Raw genomic sequence first — 24,794 nt, 5'->3', positions numbered from 1 at the left:
ATTGCAGAACACGCACTTCAGAAGAGATGAGGCGAGTATTTATTCCTTTTATCTTTCATAAAGTGTTTAGTTGTATATTTGTGTGACTTAATTTTTCATAAAGGCTTGAGAAATCCCTGAAGATTTTCCACACGGTTTTTATGAGCAAGTGCAAGCTAGACTTCTACCCCTGTATAGAACCTCTGGCTGGGGCGTCAGGTAGAAGTCATGACATGGGTAGGCAGGGCCACATTCAGCCTCAGAGATGCCAATGCTCACGACTTCTTGCAGAAATATCCACCTGTCAAATGCAGAATGTAGGTGTGGATAGCCTGGCAGAGTGGTGGGGTATCTTTGAGAAGGAGGAGGAATTAAAGCTGTTCTAATTGTAATTTCTTCAGGTACTGCAGGAGACTCAGCTTCATTTCAAAGAGGGACTTGAGATTAAAGAGCCTGGATTTCAACTGGAGTCTTACTACAAGTTTAGTTCTTGCCCCACATTTCCAGCATAGTCCTGATTACATGCTTGTGTAAAGAGCAATTGTGTTCATGGGGGTGAAGTGCGAAGAGAAACAGCAACTTTGTAACAACAAACAGCCTCATCCTGGAAAACCCCCTTCCATCAACACTCTAGATACAGCCTGACTCATCCTGTGCTGACTTTACCTCCAAGAAAGTTTACACAGAGCCCTATTTTGTCTGTTTTGCCCCTTGACTGTCCAGCAAGCAAGTCCATTCTCTTCCACCTGGTTTTCCCAGCATCAGAGGCAGTGACGGTAGAGCAGGCTCACACAGCTGTATCTACTCACTAGTCTCCAATCAGAGCCTTCAGAAGGTTGGCAGCCTTACATCAGCTGAACAGTGAACAGATCTATGCCATGGGAATTGGCAAATCCTACAAACTGGGGCATTTTCTTGCAGAGAGCTGGTTGTTAAACATTTATCAACACACCACTGCTCCTTCTTGTAGCCTTCCTGACCTAAGCAGTTTAATTTGTTTAATGGAAGAGATGCATCAGTACTTTACATCAAGAAAAATCAATCTCTCTCCAGCAAGGCATTAAAGGAAATAATGTAGCCTGTCCAATCCTATTACCAGAATGTCCTCCCACCAAAAGAATGAACAAAATCAGCTTCATGCAAACAGTTTCTCAGGGTGGTTTTGGGAACAAGCGCCCAACTTCAAGACAACCTCGTGCCTAATGTGTTTCCATTAATATTCACTTCTCTGGAACTTAGCAATTTGCAGAGTGCAACTTGGAATGATGTAAGCTGTGCCCCCAGAGAGCTTACGATAAGAGCCCATTATGAAAGTACCAGCTCCAGCTTTTCAGTCCCCATCACAGACAGATTGTGCCTGCCATGCACCCCATTTGAGAAAAGCAAGACCCGGAGAGAAGAAAGTCATGACAAGAATGCCAAGTTCAGTTAAGCAACCAAAAGAAGTGGACACTCAAGTGATTTCCAGCCATATTCAGCTGGATTTCCAGGAGACCTAAGAGAAACAGCGCAGCAGATTACAGTATTAATTTCAGCTCTTTGCCCTCTCTGTATCCATATGCTTTGTAATATCTTTCACCAAAGAGCTATCATCCCCCCCACCGCCTTGACTTCAACATTACCCATGTGATTTATTTCAACTCATAGAAGGAGGTGGAAGTAGCCTACACCTTTGGTCACTCACCTATGTTCCCCTCCCTGTGCTATAGTTCTGTTGTCACTATGAAAAGGACATGTGCAGCTAGACTAAGCTGAAAAAGATGATGTAGCCCAGACACCCAGCTGCTGTAGCCTGTAGCCCGAACCACTCTAACCCACCTGCATACGTCAATGGAATAATCCAATCACCGAGCCACAGCCACTCCAGACCAGCCAAACCATAGCCCACCCTAGACACAAGACTGTGATCAGCTGAGACCTTCAGAGCCACCCCTAGCCTGTGTATAAATTGCTATTTCGTACCACCAAGCTTTTTATTTGCTTTAAGAAAATGCAGTATTACTGTAGTGAAAGCTAAGCACATCAAACATTAATAATAAAATTACTTTCCCATGTCACAGAGAACGATTTTTAAAAAGTTGACGTTATCTTAAGCCATGAAACCTTGGAGGGTATTCATTTTGTAAGACGAGTACCTTATAAGCCTGCTCTAGTTCCTGGGGTACAGTTGGTACTCAATACATGTTTCTGCCTGTCTGTCAGGAAGGCTGCTTTCATAAAAGCATTCTTTTATAAAAATGTGGCATTAGATAGAGAGTTTCCCGCTATCAGAAATAAAGTAGCACCAGTTGCATTTTATTTCTGCAATACAGTAAAAATGCATTTTCACTAAATGGATAAGTTAATCAGGGGTCATTTGCATGAAAATGGCAATAATAAAGGTGATTCAAACTGGCTTGAGTTGCTTGCTGGCTTAAAATTTAAATATCCAAAAGTAGATTAGGGTTAGACCACACTGCCACAGCTCTATAGCCCTTGCCCCACCACTGGGACTGGATGCCTCTGACTTGAGACCACAAACTCATGGGAGGCCAGTTCTATTTTCTCCAGGAATGAAGGCTTGGTACTAATTTAGTGTCCCAATGACACTATTGGACATAAGTGGTGTGAGTGAGAATCAGCTCCCTGTCTTTAATCGTACATGTCAACTGGACTTCTTGCCTATGGAAGACTAAAACCACAAATGAAAATTATCAACAAGAACAAAGATTGATAACTTACAGAAACACAATAGGGAAAGCCACACAAAACTCCATATGCCAACTCAAAAACCTAAGCATACAACATAGAGGGGACGCATATTGTTGCCTCAGTATTGCTGACTTCCTACCGGGTGAAAAGCCCTTGGCTAAACTCCCTACATGGTGACCAGCACACACTTATTTCCATGAAGGACAAAGCCCCTGCACTGGTGGTGCTGGGTGAGGGAGAGGCCAGTACCACAAGGATTCCAGTTGGGCTTGAACACTGGCAGGGGCATAAGGAGGAAAAGAGGCAGAATTCTACTATTCCACCATGGGATACTGAGAAAGTTATTTTATCCAGTTAGAGTTCATTAATGCACTCATTCATTCATTCATTCATTCATTCATTCATTCATTCAGTATTCTTAGTGCCTGCCAGGCATCACCAGAGTCTCTGTGCTCCACCAGATTTGAGAAAATCTGGTGGTAGTGTCCCAGCCACCTTAACCAAAAGGCTAAAACCAAACAGCCAGTCAGACTACTGTCATACTAGTGCATCAGCTGTTTGGAACATTTCACAGACACCTTGAGGAAACCACATGGCAGGCACAGCTGCTTGCTGCTAATGTACAGTGCTGAAAGGGACTCTACCAACTATGACCGATTCGAATGGCTTGCACTGTGCTTTTTTTAACCATTTGAATTGCCCTGAATTCTGCAGAACTCCGTAGTCATTTGCCCAAGCTATCGGAACAGCAGTTTCTCATGCTGATGGCCCAGCACAGACCTATGACTGGTGCGTATAAAGCCTTCCATTTGCGCGAGGGATGATGGCAGGCTTGGTACCAACATAACCCTTCATTTGCATGAGGTTCTGCTTTGCTTGGTGGAAAAGATAACCTTGCCACTCTGCTGCCCTTCTGGCTATATAAGCATGCTGTTTAATTCACTACTCAAACCTCCAGCGCGGCCCTCCACCATCAGGCTGACCAAAAGCGTTCTCTTGAATGGCTTTTTCTTGCCTGTTATTGATCATCATCCTTAGTAGAACAGACTGATCTGGTAACATGAAGAGTGAACAGCAGCAGCAGCAGCAGAGCGAAAGAGGCAACATCAGTGGTGGTGGCAGTGGCTGCCACCCTAGTAGTAACAAAGAGAAAGCAGCTAGGATAAAAACAATAGGGAATAGAGGTGGCAAGTAGTAGAGAAACAGAAAGATAGGGTAGGGAATAGAAGCAGAAGGAATATAGAAGGCTATGGGGAGCTAGAGAAGTTAAGGTCCATGCCCATGAAGAGTGCAATGGATGTATCAAAGTTTAAGGGCCAAGGGTCTCAGACACTCTAGCCCAAGCATTATCAAACATGTCATTGTCAAAGCCCTTAATGTCTGTCTGAGGTATGTAGCATTAGACAACAACACCCACTGTTACTTGGGGCTCTTATCAATGCCTCCTGCTATTGGAAGCTGAGGATTATAATAACTGACAGGCACCAGAACTGCTGGTGGTTAGAGCCCAGAGTGATAAGCCTCAACCTGTGAGTGTCTAGAGCTTAAAGCTTTGGTATCTAAAGCCTTGTAAGAGAAGGCCCTTAGTTCTCAGAGTTTTGAGCACTGAGCCTCTGGGTCTGCTAATACAGTTCCTAGGCTTTGAATACTCAAGGACCCAGGGATTGCCAGCTTCTCCTCACCTACCCATGATCTCTGTCCAGGCATATCCAAAGGACTTCAGCCAGCTGGCTGATAATGATTGAGCTACAAATGTCTGAGCATCCATAGGGCAGAGGGGTAGGTTGTCAAGAGACCAAAGTAACAGGTGACGTATACAGTTTACTGAAACTGTATACATAGGAAACATGGAAAGGCTTGTGGTGAGCCACTGGACAAGGAGCCCACATTCTTCCACAGTGTGCCCTTACTGTAGGACTCACCACAGAAAGAGGGTTCCAGGGTTCCATCCGTTAGGACACACAGGAAGTGATGTCAGCACTGCTAGTCTAGTTTTTGCATTTGTGCATTTCCAAGAACAAATGACCCCAAGCATGCAGGAAGCAGGGTCTTTCTGCAGGTAATGTCAGCTTACATTGTTCACAGTGTACTGGGAGATACTAACCTCTTCTGGATGTTCTAGCCCCTGGCCTGCCTGGCTGCTTTCCTCGGTCCTTTGGCTTAGGGTGGGGTAGCATCCTGGGAGCTGGTAAGTCAGTTGCTGCCAACACCTCTTCAGGGGTGATGCAAACACACTGAGCTCCTTAAAAATTCCATGAAGAACCCACCTCTGGTTTTCCCAGTGCTACCATTCAGACAGCACACTCTCTCTTTGTCCTGTTTCCCTATAAGCTCGTGGTTGGACTTCCTTTTACGCTCATGGTCTCAGCACTGGAAGGCTGACCTGTGTTGTCTGCTTAGCTTAGCATTTCCTAAAATAGCCTTAATGACATTTGGGGATGGAGAATTCCTTGTTGTGGGGGCAACTGTGTTCACTGTGGACTATTTATTAGCCCACCCAGCCTTTACCCATGAGTGGCAGTAAGCACCCCAAGAAGATGACAACCAAAACATGGGTCCAGGAATTTCTTGCTGTGTATTGGGTGGAGGTGTGCAAAGATCACAGCTGTGCTTCTCAATGTTGAGTATCTGTCTCCCTAAGAAGCCCGAGCAGCAGTGAATGTCGTTATTGCCATTCTCTGGTGTGAATACTTCTGGGGTGGACAAGTCCAAGCTGCACAGTGATGTCACAGTTAGGGGGAGTTATGATGCAGCATCCATAGTGACATGCGTTTATATGCAAGAGACACTAGTAACCTCACAGTTAGATGCAACAGGAAATGCGGTAAAGTCAGGATATCACAAGTTAATGTTATTTTTCTTGGTTTTTCGTGTGATGCATTACTTCCAACTTAACATAATTTAATTTATGGTGATGGCGGTGTGTAACAACTGCCTTCAAGTCCTGAGCATTAACTAGCTGATTCCCAGCAGTGAAATTCGTGTTCAACAATTGGGTCATGGGGAGTTGGTTTCTATAGTGCCTAAGAGGCTAGGTCAGGCGTGAATGCAAAACAGAAGAAGCAAGGCCTGCAAGGAAACCACAGTCTCCTTCACGTCCAAGGTAGCACCTGAAAGTTATTAGGGGCTGAGGCACAGCAGCGTTAGCTGGGAACCGGAGCCTTGGCTTGCCTTCAAGAGACCGTGTCCCCAGAGGGTGTCTTTTTCAGCACTTGAAGCAAGCAGCCTCCAAGCTGAGAAAGCTGAGCTTATTTCTAGGTTGTGTTAGAATGTTCTATCTTCTGTCCCCGGAGCTTTCCTTTCAGGGATAGGGTGATGGATGAAGTAAGAGCAAAACTTCATGATTCTCTGAGGATGCTATCTGGATGGCAGTGTCTTGAGGTGATAGCTAATTAAAAATCAATACTTAAGCCAGCGTTACCCATCAGTCAATTACACACTAGTAAAAACTTTGAGCACTTAGCCTTCCACTTTCAGGGATCAATGCTACTGTTGCTTTGGTGTGGACATCTGTTTGGTGATGCTTTGGGTCAGGCCGTCACTCTTTTGTTACCTGCTTGTCGCTGTGTAAGAGACCAAGACAGAGTCTATTCTAAAAAATGAGCCATTGTGAGTTTCCTCCTTTACCTTAGATCCCTTCCTCCATGTGGCCAGCCAGGGGGAAAAAATGGAGAGATCTTGATCCTTTCAGGGCTGGTCTAGGAAGTGGGGAGGCCAGAGCTGGCTGAGGGGCAGTGCGCTCGGACAGGAGTATTTGAAGCACTCTTTCTTAGTATCTGCCCAGTCCAAGGAACCTGTGCTGGTCATCGAGAGTTTGAGAGAGAATCAGCTCCAAATCTGCAGTGGGACTGGACTGCACTGGGCTTGCCTGGCTGTCTTGCTGTCACTTACATTGATTTTGGTAGCAGAATGGTGGGGACACTGGATGGTTTGGAGGGGGAAAGCTGTGTGAGTGCTGATGGACATCCCATTGCCATTGATGGGACAAGAGAGACCCTTCTGCTCCAGGCCGTGATTCTCCAGTCTTGCTCCCATGCCCAGAGACTCCCTCTTGCTCTTTCCTCTCCCCAGGATACCCCTGAGCTGTGCTTCCTGCCTCCTCCCCATTCTCCTCCTCCTCTCCAGTCCTCCCCCACAACTTAGCTTCTGTTGGAACAACATTATTCAGCACACACACGTGGCTGTTCATTGAACCTTTTTTTCCATTTTCTGTTCTAAGCAGAGATAATTATGCATGTCAAGTTCACATGCAGAGGTAAATATTGTAATTTGGCTTCAGAGGTATTACACATAATGGGGTTTTTGTTGCCTCTGCCTCACCAGCTAAACAGAGAGCATTGTATATTCTCCTGGAGGGGGCTTGGGATATTCTTGAGGACACATAAATAAGGTTTTCAATTAAAAAAATAATAATTTCTGAGTCCTGCTCCTAGCATCCCTCCTCATTTGAATAGCAGCATTATTTGTGACATCCGGTGGCAGGCAAACTCATCCTGTGAGTCATGCTCCAGCAAGACACACACGGCCCAACACCACTATGAGATGACGAGCAACCCCACTGTCAAATGTGACATGCTCTATTTGCAAATTAAAAGAGGGAGCTTTCTCCAGAGGCTTCTAAATCAACAGACTTATTATCAACTGGTTATTACCAATTAGCATTTATGCTAGAAAAACACAAGGATTGATTTACATAAAAACACAAATTCTCACCTTGCTCCAGAAACCAAGGAAACCAAGGTCACAAGCCTCTGACTTATCCCCAGGCAGGAGGACAATGATTAGAGACAAGTAAGTGGGGTGACTTAATGCTACACCATTACATGGCCAGGGCCACGGACAAACAAACCTTAAATTCTGGCCTGGCTCAGAATTCATGAGTACCTCCTGAATGGGTTCTGTTTGCTTCATTGTGCAGTATTAGCTAGGGTTTAGCTCCAGAACCAGGAGAATAAGTCCTGTTTTTCTAAGGCTCTGAATATAGCATAGAAGGCTGCCACACTACTATCCTGACAGCGTCCTTGAACCCCAGATCTATGAATAACTTAAAAATTGGCTTCTGTTCCAGCCTTCCATATCTGCTAACAAACTTAGATGAGAGCAATCAAGTGGCCTAGAGATAGGGGTGAATTTTATGGTAAATAAATATTTCAACATTTCTTAGGTACCAGGAGCTGTGCAAATACAAGGGTATATCTCAATGAGTGACTCAAAGTGAGAGATAAACTTACATCTTCTCCTCACCATTGAAGATGAGCTGACACCTGCCAAACAGTGAATGGTCCCAGCGAAGGCCAGCATCCCTTCACCCTCCCTCCCCCACTCACTTACAGAAAGCCTCTGCCTCTGTCTCCAAGTCCTGTCCTGGTTTAACCTTCCAGATGCCAACCCCCAGGACCTGGCTTTAGAGTAAACAGGAAGCATTTGCATTGGAGTTTAGGAATTGCTGTGATTAAAAAGGAAAAAAAATAGGTTATCTAGGAAGGGAAATTAAAGTTCATTAAACATGTTTTATTTAGTACCTGCCAAGAGCAATGCATCGAAGGGAATTCAAACTTTAATAAATCTCCCAGTTCAGGGGAGTTTATGATCCCAGACAGCAAAGAAATTTGCAACAAGTAGATGGAAGGTACACCATGAGAAGGGATCAGATGCCCCAAACTGGCTCAGTCCACACTTATGAAGATGGTCCCCATAGTTGGTCTGGTAAGGAATTACAGAGTGGCAGGGTTTGAGGGAGAGCACCAGTATTAAGTGGCTTCTCCACATCCAAAGCCATCCAACACACTCTGCTTCTAACCCACTGAAAGTTTTATGTCACGAAGAGGGCGTCATCTTTATTCTCACACCATAGAGGACCAGGTAAAGAAAAAAAAATGCTCTTACACCCTGCCAGAAAATCATGACTTACTAGCGTTTTATCTCTTCACTTCTCTCCCTGTGGCTCCCTAATATCATATCCAAGTCTTGTATTTACAATCCAGTTCTGTAAGTAGGTGTGAGGTACCACATATGTCCAAGACAGGACATTACAGGGATCAGAGAGGCCCAAGGCGTGGGCTCTACCAAAGAGAAACCCAATTCCAGCCATCAAGATGAGTCTAGATAGAGGAGGAGGATTACAGGAGAATGCTGGGGGGCAGGGGGGCTATGATCAGGGAAAGGCAGTTTAACTTAAAGAGAAAGAGATTCAAAATCATCACTAGGGATGTGTTCAGCTTTCTGTTATTGAAACAAAAGATCTGAGACAACCGACTTGCAAAAGGGACAGATTCATTTTGGCTCACAGGTTTGGAGACGCTGGCCCAGGCTAAACTGGTCCTACTGCTTGAGTTGGTGCTAAAGCGACAACACTGAACACATTTTGGACTTGGGGGAGAACATTTCAGATCCCAGCTAGAGCAAGGCACTGGGCTTCTGTTTCCCAGGCTTTAACAAAACTGTACTGTTCTTCTGATCATGGAAGAAAAAAAATGCTTTGGAAAAATAGAGTGAGGATACAAAAGAAAATTAGAATCATTCATAATCACACCACCCAACATATTACATTTGGCATATTTCATTCCAATCTCTTTTATCTGCAAAGAAAGGCTTTAAAAATAGGGGTAGAATTATATTGTTTGTGTAAGTTTGTGTCAACACCATATCATGAACACTTTGCATTGTCACTAAAAACTGTTCGAAATAAACATTTTCAAGTCTGTACTTGCCATAATTTCCCCACACACTTTACTGTTACTAGCTACTTGCTTTTTGCCAAGTTTTACAGTTAGAAAGAGTGATACAATACCTACTGTTGCATAGTTTCCCTTCAGCTCTCGCACTGAATCTGGCATCTGTATAAATGGTTCAGCCTTTGGAAAAAGCTTCAGGATTTCTAATCATACCATAATCATTCTTGTTATTTGGACATTGCTACTGTTGGCAAAGTCAAGCTTTTCAAACCATGGATTCAAAGCCTCTGGCCATCATCTGAGCTGGACAGAAGCTGCCTCCTAGCCTTGTCAGTACAAAACTCATGGCCTTTGTTCAAAGTGTCACCCCCCCCACACACACACATACACCTCCCTAAGCCTCCCACCCCTAGCCCCCCTAACCCTGTCTCTACACTGCTGAGACCATGCCCAGTTGTTTCTCTACAGGACAGCTTGACCTTTGCAACAGCAATCCCCATTCTTGACAAACAATAGATGTAATTAACACCCCCCTTGCAATTTGAGGAATAAGCATAGATATTGTTTTGTAAACCCAAAACACATTTTCAAGATGGCCTGAATTTTGTTACCCCAGAATTGCAATCCTGATAAGTCACAAATACAAGTAATTCTTCTTTGTTCTCCACAGGTTGATTTTTATTTTAGGCAGCAGAAGATTTCATTTTCTTGTTCCAACCTGAACACATAACACCACTTTCCTCTTGAAATGGCTTTTCAGAAGAAATTCTTCAGCAATCATCATAAAACTTTCTATCTGTACTTTCCACATGTCTCTCACTTTCCCTGAGAACACGAAAAGATTTCCAACTGCAAAGCACATCTCTGATTGCAGAAATAAACTCAAGGTTTTAATCACTCGCTCCCTTGACCCTACACCCTGCATAGATACATGGCCAGGTAACCTAACTTCATAGCCCCTCACTCTTAATCAGCTGATACTTGCTTTTCCCAGGATCTAAACAGTTAATGTTTAGGACTTGGTCACTGGGCAACTAATACTGGGAGATAAGCAGTTTTCAATTATGCCCATCCCTCTGGCATCTTTTTAAAATGCTTAGGATGTAACTCCTGAATGATGTAGCCAGTGATTCATGCAAGCAATTCCATAGGCTATTTGAACAGCACATTGCTCACAAGGCTCCACACAAACAAGACTGTAAGATTTTTCATGTCTTGGAGCTCTGCTCTCTCCTGTCCCACATGCCGAGTCCTCTACATTATGTTGGTACCCTGGACACCTCTCCCCACTAGAACCTGGTGGCACACTTGGGCTCTCTGCTGAAGATGAGTATCGCTTCAAGCCCCACAAGAGGAAACGATTTCCTGGTTTGAGACTTTCTGTTTATTGTGGAGTGACCATGCTTAAAGGTTAACTAACATAAAAGAGAAAGTTCAGTGTAAGATAAAGGCATGAGGCCATCTCCCAATACACAGAGCCATTTAATTAGTCATTCAGCTATGGTTCCCTGAGGACTGAGAAGCTGATACAGCTGAAATGCTGTATGTTAACCAGACTTGCACCACTCTCTCCATCAACTGAGGCAAATCTACCATTTCATAAATACCCTGAACCAAATCAAGGGCAAGGAAAAGAAGCTACCTCTGAGAAGCCACCTATTCCATTTTCCTGGGAACCTATGGGTACATTGGGGGTTTTATAAAAGTGGTTCATTGCTATAAAAAAGAAAACAATTTTACAGCTTAAAAGTTTGTGTTTCCCAGAACTTGGACACAGGGGTAATTTGAGAGAGGTCTCTGGCTGTCATAATTAACATGACTGAGTAATTTTTTCCCAGTTTATGGGATGCCTTGAGAAGGACACCAAAAGCAAGAACAGCACTCAGGAACAGTTCCAAGGAGTCCTAGTCCCACCCCTGTGTCCCTCTTAGGTCTCAGGTGTCCAGAGCCTGGTCTCCAACTTCAGAAAGATGACTCATTGCAAGTGTCTCCTCTTCTGCCCTCTAGTGGTTAACAAAGATCAGCAGGAAGCCACTTTGGGTAGAGCCTCAATGACCGGCCAAGGGTTATCTGATGCTTGCCCTGATTCATGTAAGCAGCCTTTCAGCAACGTTCATTGCTAATCCTCCAATACCTAGCACTATGCCTGGTGCAGAGTATGGACTCAATAACTATCTGCCCAATTTAATGCTAAACACCATATTTGTTGCCTATACATGGAGAACAGATAAATGTAAGGCAGTTCCTAACAGGTGCAGACAAGTTGGATAAAGAGGTGCTGGCAACAGTCAAACATACAATTACACAACAGTTTTTTTCCCCAAGTCATACCAATCTCTTGAGCTCAGTGATTAAAAAAAAAGTCACTGGTATACTTCACCAGCAAATCACAGGAATCAATCTCTACTGTTTTCCCATCTATTTTCCAACAGTGGTTCTGTCCATCCTCTTGGGAATATCAAATGTTCCCCTCTCCTGCCATTTATGGTGTGGGTGTAGTGGTACGTTTTCTCCCATCCCACCTGGCCCCACGGTCCTGCAGCCACTTATAAAATAATCATTCAGAGGCTTAATATTATTTATAAACTGTATGGCCTATGTCAGGCTTCTTACTAGTTAGCTCTTTTATCTTAAATTAACCCATTTCTATCAATTTATGTTTTTCCACATGGCCATGGCATTATGGGTCTGCTGGCATCTTGCTGCTCCTTGGGCGGCGGCTCAGCGGCTCTCCCCACTCTCCTTTCTTCTCTCTGTATCTCTGTTTGGATTTCCCGCCTGCCTTTGAGCGGCCTTGCCAAGGCTAAAACAGTTTTATTTATTAGCCAATGGGAGCAACATATATTCACAGCATACAGAAAGATATCACATAGCATGTGGATTCAATCATGAGGTGCTCAGGCTCTCCCTGGTTATGCTGAAGCCACTGTTCTCTGTCCTCATCAACTCCCATGATCATCTAGGATATTTCTATTATTTTGTACCACATCATGGCCAAACCATAGTTTCAAGTTGTCCCAATCAAGGGCATAGTTCTCTTACTTGGTTGGGCATTTTATTTCATTGAATTTCCCCATCACTCTAAAAACATGATATGCATTCTCTTTGTTTAAAGGGGAAAATTGGTCAACATCACTGTGAAAACCTACCTGACCCCTACCACCTGCTAGAGCTCTAGACAAGGCCTGAGCACTTTAAAAGTCTCTTTAGCAGGGACCTCCCAACCTATGGCTACAAATCAAATAGTGATAAATGGTTCTTGTTAAAACTTTAAATGCAGATGGTTCAGGATTCATTTCAGAAACTCAAAGATGTCCTCTCCACCATTGCTTTGAGGGCACCTCCCTCCTCTGCAATGCATCCTATGCATCTGTCTTCATGAGGAAGACTGGGACAGAGTCTCTGTGTTTATGTGCTTCTCACTTACTAGGGAAGAGGAACACTTCCCACAGCCCTCCAAAAGTCCTCACTTTCTACTCCATTGTCCAGCATAGCTTAGCATGGAGACTGGACTCAACTCCACCAAGGACAGAGGGTCTCCTCAATGAACAGAATTGTATTCTTTTAACAAGGAATGAGGAGTAATATTTTGAAATTATTATCAAATGCTAGCATCAATCAAAAGTGACTACAACTAAGGGCATTGATTACCATATATAACAAGAGGTTTGGAGGGGAGCAATGCCAGGACCTGTTAGCTGACCAACTAAACTACAATCTCATCTCCTTCATTAATAGGGATACATTCTGAGAAGTGTTTCTTTAAGATCATGGTATTGTATGAACATTATACAGTGCACTTACAGAAACATAGATGGTATAGGTTTTTAGCAACATGGACACTTGATGCGATCAAGAAATACAGTAAATACCAGATGTTTGAGGCCATTGCCAATGTAACGTGACATACTGCTATTATTAAGTAGAAGGAGTATACTTCCTGTGATGGTTTCTATTGACTGTCATCTTGACAGGATCTAGAGTCGTCTATGGAGACGCATGCAAGGGAGTTTAGAGAGCAAGTTAATTGAAATGGGAAGAGCCACTCTAAATATACTACACTATCCTCTAGGCAGGAGTCCTGACTAAATGGAAGGATACTGAGCTGAGTCAGCATTCGTTTCTCTTGACTTTCTGACAGCAGCTGTGATGTGACCAGCCACCTTACGTTCTTGCTTGTCATGCCTTCCCTGTCATGGTGATATGGTGACTCCTCTGTGGGAATCGTTTCTTTCAACTTAACACAGACTAGGGTCACCCAGGGGGAAGGAACCTCAAATAAAGAATTGTCTCCACCGGATAGATCAGCCTGTAGGGATGTCTATGGGTGACTTTCCTAACTATGTCTGATGGGGGAGGGCCCAACCCACTGTGGAGGATGCTACCCCTGGGCAGGTGGTCCTGGGTTGTATAAGAAAGCAATCTGAGCAAGCCATGGAGAGCAAGCCAGTAGGCAGCGTTTCTCCTTGGTTTCTGTTTCAGTTCCTGCCTCCAGGTTCCTGCTTCCAGATCCTTCGATCCTTCTCTAACTTCCCTCGGTGACAAACTGTTAACTGGAAGCATAAGATGAAACAAGCCCTTTCCTCCCCAAGCTGTTTTTAGTCATGGTGTTTATCATAGCAGCAAAAGGAAATGAGGAATCCTTGAGCCAAAATGTACTCTTTCTGCCTGAAGTTGCTTTGTTCAGGCATGTTATCACAGTAATGAATACACTTAAGTAGAATGCTATAAACTTTTTTAACTTGCTTTTTTATGTTTTAGGTTTTTGTGGTTTTTTTTTTTTTAGAATTCCCTACATTCGTACTATATTTACACCATTCCAATACTTCTCTTTCCACCCTCAAGTTCCTCCCATTCTCTTTCAAATTCATGACCATTTCTTCTTTAAATACACACACACACACACACACACACACACACACACACACACACGAGAGAGAGAGAGAGAGAGAGAGAGAGAGAGAGAGAGAACCTACTGAGTCCATTAAATGTTGCTCCTATGGGCATGTGTTTAGAGCTGACCACTTGGGATTGCATAATTTCTCAGGGGGCTTGTCCTTATGCATGTATTGTTTAGATGACTTTTTATCTCTTAGATGCAGATTTCCTATAATATCTAAAAGACACTATCTCTCAGCAGATATCCTGGTCCTCTTACAATCTTACCATTCCCTCTTCCACAAGTTTTTTTGAGTCTTGGGTATAGAGACTCTGTTGTAGATGTACCAATTGGGGTTGAATGCCACAGACAGTCTCTTGTTTTCTGCATTTTGACCAACTGAAGATTACTGTAATAGTCCCTATCTGCTACAGAAAGAAGCTTCTTTGGTGGAGGTTGAGAGCTACATTTATCTGCAGGTTTAAGGATACGTTTTTAGAATGGAATTAGAAATCACACTGGTTCAGCAATGTGACTGTTGTAGGTTCTCCTCTGGGTTCCATGACTTCATCAGTCATGGGTGGTTGCCTAGGTTTACAGTATCAGGCATGAATTCCCCCACAACGCAGGCCTTATGTCCAATTAGACAGCTGTTGGTTACCCCTAAGGTAGAAGTGCCACTACTGCATCACTGAAGGTACTTCAGAGGTACCTATAGTCTATTGTAGTCTACAGGCTTTACAGGTAGATAGGACTATTGTTTGCCTTTCTCCCTAGGTAGCATTAATAGCACTTTTGGGTGTTATTTTTGAAAAATCCATAGGGAAACTACATTATTTTATCTTAGTATCCTATATCCCTCCCATCTCCCTCTTCTTTTGTATCACCCTGCCTCTCCCATCACCAGTTAATGTTATTCTCCCATTTCCCCCATCTTCCCTTGCTTTTTAAATAAGTAGACATATATTTCAAAATAATAATAAAATATATAGTATAGTAGATACATAAACCAGGAAAATAGTTATTTACTATTATGAAGTATAATATGAACTATAATACAATGTGAACTATAAATAATTGCATGCACAGAAATTTCTTTCTTCTACACAAACATGTGAATGATGTATTGTGTGACAACTATGACATCAGTAAGTGATGCTAACACTTCCGCTGTAATCTTATGGTATCGTAATTACAAAAGGCCCATCAATGTCTGAAACTTTGTTATAGGGACTGTTCTGGCTTCTCTGTGGTTATCTGTTCTTTATTCCTTTGATCATTAGATTGCTGGCACTGCACTCTCATGTATACTATGCAAACACAAGCATGGGGGTGTCCGTCTTTTAAAACTGCAGAGAAGTTCTAAAGCTCTCAGGTGACTCCCTATTCCCATGCCTGACTCCAAAAGCCAAGATCAGTTGCATATTTAAGTCTTAGCATAAAGGACATCTGAGAAAATAGTAACTCGCCTTTTCAGGGCACTCTGCTATCTCTGTGCCATCAAGAAGAAGGTCAAGGTATGTCTATAACAGGTACATGAGCAATTATGGAGCTACAGTGAGTATTAAGATAATTCAGAATAGAGAGCCCTTCATGAGGCTGTGCTGGTCAGAGAAAGGTTGAGGTAAAAAGCCAAGTATACCATCACACAATTACTCAGCTGGGACACCAAATGAATCCTCTGAGTAACTGATTAAACTATATACGTGAAGCATTCAAATCTCTCATTCAGTTCAAGCTATTGTAAGCCATTGGTCCATCCATGTATCTTGAGGGATATCAGCTCAACTTTCACCTCCTCTCCTCCTTAGCCTATTTCTCTTGTGAAATGAGGCAAGCATAGTTCTCAGCTAGAAGCAAGGTTGTTCATAATAGAATATCACTACATAAGTCCCCTGAAGATGGGTTTAAGAACTGCATGTATAGACTAGATACACATGGATGAGCTTGAGAGCAAGATGAATAGCCCAGGCTGTGGGTGGCTTTGACCTTAGTCCTGGAAGCTTTATTAGGAATCATTGCTCAGAAGTTCCTGTCAGATCATTAAGACTAATTACAGCACCCTGAGAATAATGAACCACATCTTCACAGATTGATGTGATGGGTTTCACTGAGAAAAAGCCAAAGCTTTATCTAACATCTCTGCTTTTTAATGTTCAGCTTTCCTTTTGAGGCCTGGACCTTGAAACCCTTTGACAAAACACATAAATATGAACTCTAGGTCAGTGAAGGGAAAAGGATGGATGGCACAGCATTCCCAGAGGGCAAGGTAGGGCCCACAGGACTGTTCCATTCACCTGCAACCACACTTAACATCCTAAGTCCCGGGGGACAGTCACTCTTGTCCCTCGACTACAGAAGAAGAAAGTTGGATCTTGCCAGTCTGCAAAGTGTCCCAATTCATACCCTCTGGGACCTAGGAGATTCTAACTTTGAACACTGAGTTTCCTGATACCACAGGCCTGATCTTTCTCCATTGTTCATGTTAGAGATACTGGTTGATAATGTCTATAATTCAGTCTCCTTCAAGTTTCTCTATAACTAGACACTTGAAATAAAAATTTTAAGAGACAAAAACCCAAATTAAATACCACTCAGTGCTTTAGTGGTTACCTTTATGGCCAAGGGATGAGTCAGACTTAGTACAATTGTCACTTGCTTTTGCTTTTAGTGGGTGTGTATATTCATTATACAGAGTGGTGGGTTACATAAAGTCATTTTCACTAAGCTATGTCATGTACTTAAACCATGTTCACCCCCACACCCGCTCCTTTCTCTCTCTCCTTTGTCCCACTACCAGATACTCCAGCTTTTACTTCAATGCCGTGTACTTTTTCTTTGGCCTTATCAGTAACTTGGTTATTGTAAATAATGCTACAATAAGCAGGTATGTGCAAAAATCTCTGCAGAATGCTAGCTTAGGCAGACCACAGGACAGTTCTATTTTCTGTTGTTTGGAGAACCCCCATACTGATTGCCACACTGGTTGAATTGGTTTACATTATCCCTAGCAGCATATGATGATTGCCAATCGGACTGTGGTGAAAAGAAATCTCAATGTAGTTTTAATTTGCATTTTTCTAATAACTATGGATGATAAACATTTTTCATATGTCTATTGGTGTAGCTTGAGTTTTCCTGCCTGGCCCACAGTCAGGACAAATCTCTCTCACCTGCCAGTCCCACAGCAGCTCAGACCCAACCAAGTAAATAGAGACTTATATTGGTTACAAACTGTATGGCCGTGGCAGGCTTCTTGCTAACTGTTCTTACAGCTTAAATTAATCCATTTCTATTAATCTGTACCTTGCCAAGTGGCTTGTAGTTTACCGGCATCTTCACATGCTGTTTCTCATCGTGGTGGCTGGCAGTGTCTCTCTGACTCAGCCTTCCACTTCCCAGCTTTATTCTCCTCCTTGTCCCACCTATACTTCCTGCCTAGCCAATGGCCAATCAGTGTTTTATTTATTGACTAATCAGCAACACATTTGACATACAGACCATCCCACAGCACTCCCCCCCCCTTTTTTTTTTTCAAAAAGGAAGGTTTTAACCTTAACAAAGTAAAATTACATGGAATTTGGGCATAGCTTCTCTTACTACTTCCTGCTGGAGGGGGGCGCTGTATCTTATGGGGATACAAAGAAAATGTTAGGTGCTGTGGGATGTTCTGTATGTCAAATGTGTTGCTGATTAGTCAATAATTAAAACACTGATTGGCCATTGGCTAGGCAGGAAGTGTAGGCGGGACAAGGAGGAGAATAAAGCTAGGAAGTGGAAGGCTGAGTCAGAGAGACACTGCCAGCCGCCATGATGAGAAACAGCATGTGAAGATGCTGGTAAGCCACGAGCCATGTGGCAAGGTATAGATTTATGGAAATGGATTAATTTAAGCTGTAAGAAGAGTTAGCAAGAAGCCTGCCACGGCCATACAGTTTGAAACCAATATAAGTCTCTGTGTTTACTTGGTTGGGTCTGAGAGGCTGTGGGACTGGCAGGTGAGAGAGATTTGTCCTGACTGTGGGCCAGGCAGGAAAACTCAAGCTACAGTTAGGATCATGGAGTAGTTTGTGAGACTGTATCATCTGAGCCAGTTGCCTTGAAACCATTCTGGATGTTGGATCATCTGGGCCATGGTGTCATCAGAGACCTTTCAGGGGGTCTTGGCTGGTCAAACCTGATGTATCTTAATCTGGAACAAATCCATAGCCTTTGACTTTCTGTGGGAACAAAAGCAGAGACTCTTTTTCAAAGCAACATATCCTTATATCCAAATTTTGAAGTCAAGGTACCTTTAAAATATACATTTTGGCATAACTCAACAGCTTTTACAATCAAATGTTTTTCTGCAGTTAAAAATCCCAAAGACAACACAATCCAGATTCTCTGTGTAATATTCATCTTCACGTGGCTTATTTTTTATATTAATTTTACTGTTTCTTTAAAGACTTTATTTTTTAAAACTATGTATTTGTTTATATAACTGTATATATCACCTTTTTTGTCTCTTTCAAGCCTACGTATATTTTACACACATTGTAAACTATTACATCTGAATCTGTCTTATTGTGAATCTATTGCTTTAAACTGCAGCAGCTGTGGCTGCTGGCTCTGCCCACCTCAGCTTCCCAACATGGCTACGTTTACCACCAGCTCTGGGAGCAACCATGTGTCTATGCTTTTATCCAAGTAGCGTGTAGCCCAGAAACCTCTTTTTTTGTTTTGTACCTGCAAAGGCTAAATCCACCATGCAGCTTAATGTGTCACTTGCAGAGGCCTCATTCCCATCATACTGCAGGTCGAGCGCACACGCTAGGAACCCACCAGTAGCTCAAACCGGCAGCTGCTGCTCATTTGAGAGAGACAATTAGGAAGCTGTTTTTATCTCCATTTTAGAATCTTTTTTCTCAGTTTTTAGGTGGAAACTCTTACCATGACATTGGACGCCATTTGTAGCTAGAGTTTTCCTGCCTGGCCCACAGTCAGGACAAATCTCTCTCACCTGCCAGTCCCACAGCAGCTCAGACCCAACCAAGTAAACAGAGACTTATATTGGTTACAAACTGTATGGCCATGGCAGGCTTCTTGCTAACTGTTCTTACAGCTTAAATTAATCCATTTCTATTAATCTATACCTTGCCAAGTGGCTTGTGGCTTACCGGCATCTTCACATGCTGTTTCTCATCGTGGCGGCTGGCAGTGTCTCTCTGACTCAGCCTTCCACTTCCCAGCTTTATTCTCCTCCTTGTCCCGCCTATACTTCCTGCCTAGCCAATGGCCAATCAGTGTTTTATTTATTGACCAGTCAGCAACACATTTGCCATACAGACCATCCCACAGCATATTGGCCATTTGTATTTCCTCTTTTGAGAACTGCTTACTGATGGCATTTGCCCATTTATTGGTTGGATTATTTGTTATTTAGCTCTTTCATTTCTTTGTATAACATAGAAACTGAATATCATATGTCAGATGAATGGCTAGCGAAGAACTTCATTCTCTGAGCTGTCTCTTCAGTAATTGTTTCCTTTGCTGTGCAGGAGCTGTTAATTGTATGCATTTCTAGCTGTCAAGTCTTGAAATGTTTTCCTAGTTTTTGGAATCCTTTTCAGAATACCTTTGCCTGTGTCTATCTCTGGAAGTCAAGACTTGGCTGCAGTGGTTAACATGGTTTATTATGGGTGTTTTGAAGCTCCTGAAAATGAAATTGCTTTCATTATTTCCTTCATGGCAGGCTCATTATTGGTATATAAGAATACCGATTTTATGTGTTGATTTTTGTGTCCTGCTGCTCGGCTGGAAGTTCTCAGAGTCTGCAGATATAGATAATTTCATATCTACTTTTGTTATCTGCACGCTTTTCATTTCATTCTCTTGTCTTACTGCTCTAGCTAAGGATTCAAGAACTATGGTGAATAAGAGTGGGGAGAAAGGGCAACCCAGTCTTGGTCCAGATCTGAGGGGTGATCTCTTTCTCCCGTGTAATATCAAATTGGCTTTAAGCTTGTCATATACAGCCTCTATTAAGTTGATGTATGCTCCTTCTATTTCAGGTTTCTTTGGGGCTTTTTATCATGAGGGGATGTTAGAGTTTGTCAAAGGCTTTTTCTGCATATGTTGAAATGATCATGTAATTTCTGTTCTTGATCCTATTTATACGCTGTATTGTATTTACAGATTTGTATGCATGGAACCATCCTTACATCCCTAGACTGAAGTCAATTTGGTCATTGTGAATGATCTTTTTAATGTGTTGCTGAATTCAATTTGCAAGTCTTTTATTGAGAATTTTTGCATGTACATTCATCTGGTAGACTGGCCTGAAATTTTCTTTCTTTGATGTGGCCTGACCCAGTATTGGTTCCAGGGTAATCTTGGCTCTACAAAATGAGCTTGGTAGTACTCCCTCTCTTTCTGATTTGCGGAATAGTTTGAAGAACACCAATGTTTGTTCTTCTTTAAAGATCCAGTAAAAATCCAACTGTGAGTCCATCTGGGCCTGGACATTTTAGTTGGGAGACGTTTTATTATTGTTGCAATGTCATTACTCATCACAGATTTATTTACATTTTTATATTCTCTTGGTTTAATTTTGGTAGTTCATAAGTGTCTAGAAACTTGCCCAGTTTGGTGAAGGGTTTGTGAATCTTGTTTATCTTTTCAAAGAAGGAATCTTTTGTTTCCCTGATTCTGTTTTTGTATTATTTATTATTATTACTATTATTATTATTATTATTACTATTATTTGTTTTATCGGCTTCTACCCTAATCTTTGTTATTTCTTTCCATGGACTTTTCTGAGTTTTGGATTGTTTATCTCTTTCTAAAATTTGAGCTGTGCCATTAAATTATTTACTTGAGATCACTTGGTCTGTGTGTGTGTGTGTGTGTGTGTGTGTGTGTGTGTGTGTGTGTGTGTACAAGCTATATGTGTTTCTCTGTGTGTGTATATGTGGAGAAGTTCACGTGTCTATGCAGTTATGCTTAAGGTTAAGTCCAGCATTAACTGTGTTTTCTCTCTTTGGTTTTTATCCCTCATCTGCTACTCACAGATTCTTTCCATTATGTCACTTCTTTTGCTTCTCCTCTCTCCCTCCCTCCTTTCTTCACCATGTTCTGCTCTCTAAATTTGCTGGTACTGAAAATACAATGCCTATTTTTCTAAGACTTTATCTGAGCCTTGGTCCTCTCATTGGGAGTTGCTGCACATGCCCCACTTGAAGGTGAGCACTGCCCACCTGGGGCCAGGCTCTCTTGAATGGACTCTCTCTGGCACTCTCCTGCTTTCTTAAGCTTTCTTTTTCCTTTGCTATTAAAATGTCAGTGTCTTTCCTCCTTCACCCACCACCTCAGAGGATGGCTGCTCTCCACCTAGTCCCACTTTATTCCAGCAGTTGGTGCATAAGTATGTTGTCTCCCACTTTCCAAATGATCAAAAAGGAAATTCTACATAAGCAGAAACACTGGTTGTTAAATGCAAACACACTCAGAAGAGACAAAGGATACTCCATATTCTCACTGAGATAGAAATTATCTCAGGAACTCTGTTTTGACAGCAGAAACAGCCAGAAGAATCTAGAAATATCACAGGCTTAAGTAGCTCAGTGGTTGGAGAGCAGGAACCCTTGAGTTGTGAATTCATTAACCAATGTTCAATCCTCCTCCCTTCTCCAAATGGCTCTCAATTAGAAGACTATCATGTATGGAGAGCAGCAATACAACTCCTTTACCCCCTGGCTTTCACTTGGCTTCAGCTAGTGCTAGATATGGCAACTACTTGGTAGCAATTTGATCACATTAGAATGTCCCATAATGGTGGGAACAGTGCTCTGTTCTCATGGGAACACATGCTTATGGCAGGCAAGAATCTATCTTCTTTTCTAGCAATGTGTCTTCCAGAGCTACTGTTCCTAGACTTAGGGAATTTGTTGTTTATGCCATGGTTTCCTACACAGTGTTGTTTTTGCTTAGAAATCTAGTTTCATTGCAGAGGCGCCACTGACCATGCACACGGGATTCCCTGGCTTCTCAACATGTCCCATCACCTATTTGCTGCCTTGCTACATGTTGAAATGATGCCCACGTATACCACTGGCCAGGAGCCTACATTATATGAAATTGTGGGGGTGTTCTCTATGATCTAATTTAAAACAACATCTAAATGTAATATTCCCTCTGTCACAGCCAGAATGAAAAAAATGTCCCATCTCACTGTTACTCTTCATAAACCACTTGAAAAACTTTTGCTTATTAGCACCATGTTCATAGTCTTTCTGGGTTTAGAAGCACCAAAGGAGGAATGATTCCTTCAGAAATGCATCATGGTCCTACTGAATTGAAAACAGATACCAGCAAGTGTCTAACATTTAGGATTTCAACTGGGCATGCAGCCAAATGAATGTCACCTCATATAATGTAACTGGCAGTAGGACTCTGCGTATTCTTTGAACACTTCACCCAGATGACAGATGAGAATGTGTGTTAAGAGACAAAAGAGAGCTTTTGTCAAATGCCTTCTGCTCACTTCTCTAGATTCTCTCTCTACTAGCCTTGTCTGAGTCCTTGGGGCTGACACAACCAAAGTATCAGGCTTGATGGTTAAAACAACAAGCATTTATTTTTCATACTTTTGAAATTGAGAAGCCTGTGATCAAGATGATGGCATGTTTTGTGCCAGGGAGAACCTTTTTCTAGACCATACGTGGTACCATGCTGGTCTGTGTTCTAAAGACAGAAAAAGGTCAAATGGGTGGTTTGGGGGCCCATAGTTCCATTTTCAAGGGCTCCATTATCCTGACCTAATTGCTTTCTAGAAGCCCAAGTCCCCAGTAGTATGAAATTAAGTGTTAGCATTGAACATATGATATTTGGAGGATACAGTCAGTTGCCACATCTCCTCCAGATCTCTGTTCTAGGATGTTGACCTCTTTGGATCAAAGCTACTGACTCCTTTGTCTTCTGGCTTATATACACGCATATGTTGAACAGTGAGACAGGGTCACTATACAGTTCAAACTGACTTAAAACTTAGGATGTATCCCAGGATATCTTCAAACTTGCTATCCCCCTGCCTGGGACTCCAGAGTGCTGTGATTACAGGCATGTGCCACCGCATCCATCTGTCTTGTGTTTTTGCATTTGACCAACATAGAAACTCAGCAGGAGCTTACAGGAAAGGAATATCAAAGTCCTCCCCCTCAGGCTGGCAATGTCTTCCTACTGAAGGTCATACCTTCTCTTAGGGTATCTCTCTGCATAGACCTTCTCCTTCCAGTTTCTGGAAACTGCTCTTCTTGCCACTCAAGCCAAAGGGTATAATGCCCTGGCTTTCTAATCCCAGGCTCCTACACTACTCTTAGGGCTTTCCCTACCCTGTTCTTTCTTATACACTTCCCCAACATCCTTCTTAGATTGATGAATGCTGCAGAGAAACGGAAAATAAATTGTAGAATTGCCTTAAGATTGTAAACTTTCTAATTTCTAAAAAATAGTTTAGTCAAGGACTATCAATTCAAAGAAATAATTGATTATACTTTATTTTATATATAAGATTCATATCATCCAGCGCTTTGGATGTAATATTTGTGTCTCATCAAATTCTAATACTGAAACTTTAACTCCAAATATGCTACTTGGGGTAGGGTTGGTCCAAAAGAAAATACAGGAAAGAGAACACCCGTTGACTCTAAAATTGAAAGGAGACCAATTTTAGTTGAGGAAACACATAAGCAAAACTTTAGAAAAAGCATGGAGAACTCACTAACTGAAAGAGTGGTTTGTGGAAGGTGTAGAAAATTTGTTTTCAGAAGCAACATGGGAAAGGGTTGCCTCCATCTGCCTCTCCTCCAGTTCCCACCCACACTCAGACTGGAGTTCTAAAGCTGCACCCTCAGTGCTGCCCAGAGCCCCTCGGTCTGCCCCTCGGCAGCCTGTGCTCAGTGAAGACCTTGTAGGGCCCCAGCCTGGAGGCGTTCTAACTGCAGAAATAGACTGGACTTTGGGAGTGTCTCTGTTCATTTTGTACTGCTATAACTACCACAAGCTAAGTAATTTGTGAGACCAGAACTTTATTTCCTGATGGTTCTGGAGTCTTTGATGTTCAAGATTAAGTTGCTGCTGTCTGATGAAGGGCTTCTTGCTCAATCCCCATACAGCGGAAGATAGGGCAAGAGAGAGACAAAATTTGCATCCTTATATGGTAGAAGAAAATAGGAGAATGAGCCAATCCACAGAAGTCCTATCTATAAGGCATCAATACCTTATTAAATCCAAGCCCTCATGACCTAATCATTTTCCATAAGGCCTCATCTCCCAACACTGTCACTCTAGGGATAAAAGGTCTAGCACATGTATTCTGGGAGACACATGCAGACCATAGCAAAGTGTCAAAGCCAGCACCCTCTGGCTAAGTGTCTTATTCCCCCAAAGACCTTGATTCATAAATGCTCAACAAACACAAACTAAGACTTTCTCAAATGTTTTCTTCTCTCCACTCCTTGGTTCTTGCCTTAATCAAATAAGAAGAGCTATTTCTGTTTGATGGACCTTTGTAGCCCTATATCCCCTTGTGG

Source organism: Peromyscus californicus, unplaced genomic scaffold, assembly GCF_007827085.1.
Source record: "Peromyscus californicus insignis strain IS unplaced genomic scaffold, ASM782708v3 Scaffold_7__1_contigs__length_154581171, whole genome shotgun sequence".
NCBI classification, from domain to species: Eukaryota; Metazoa; Chordata; class Mammalia; order Rodentia; family Cricetidae; genus Peromyscus; species Peromyscus californicus.
The sequence above is the reverse complement of the archived record's forward strand: the minus strand, read 5'-3'. Positions refer to the sequence as shown.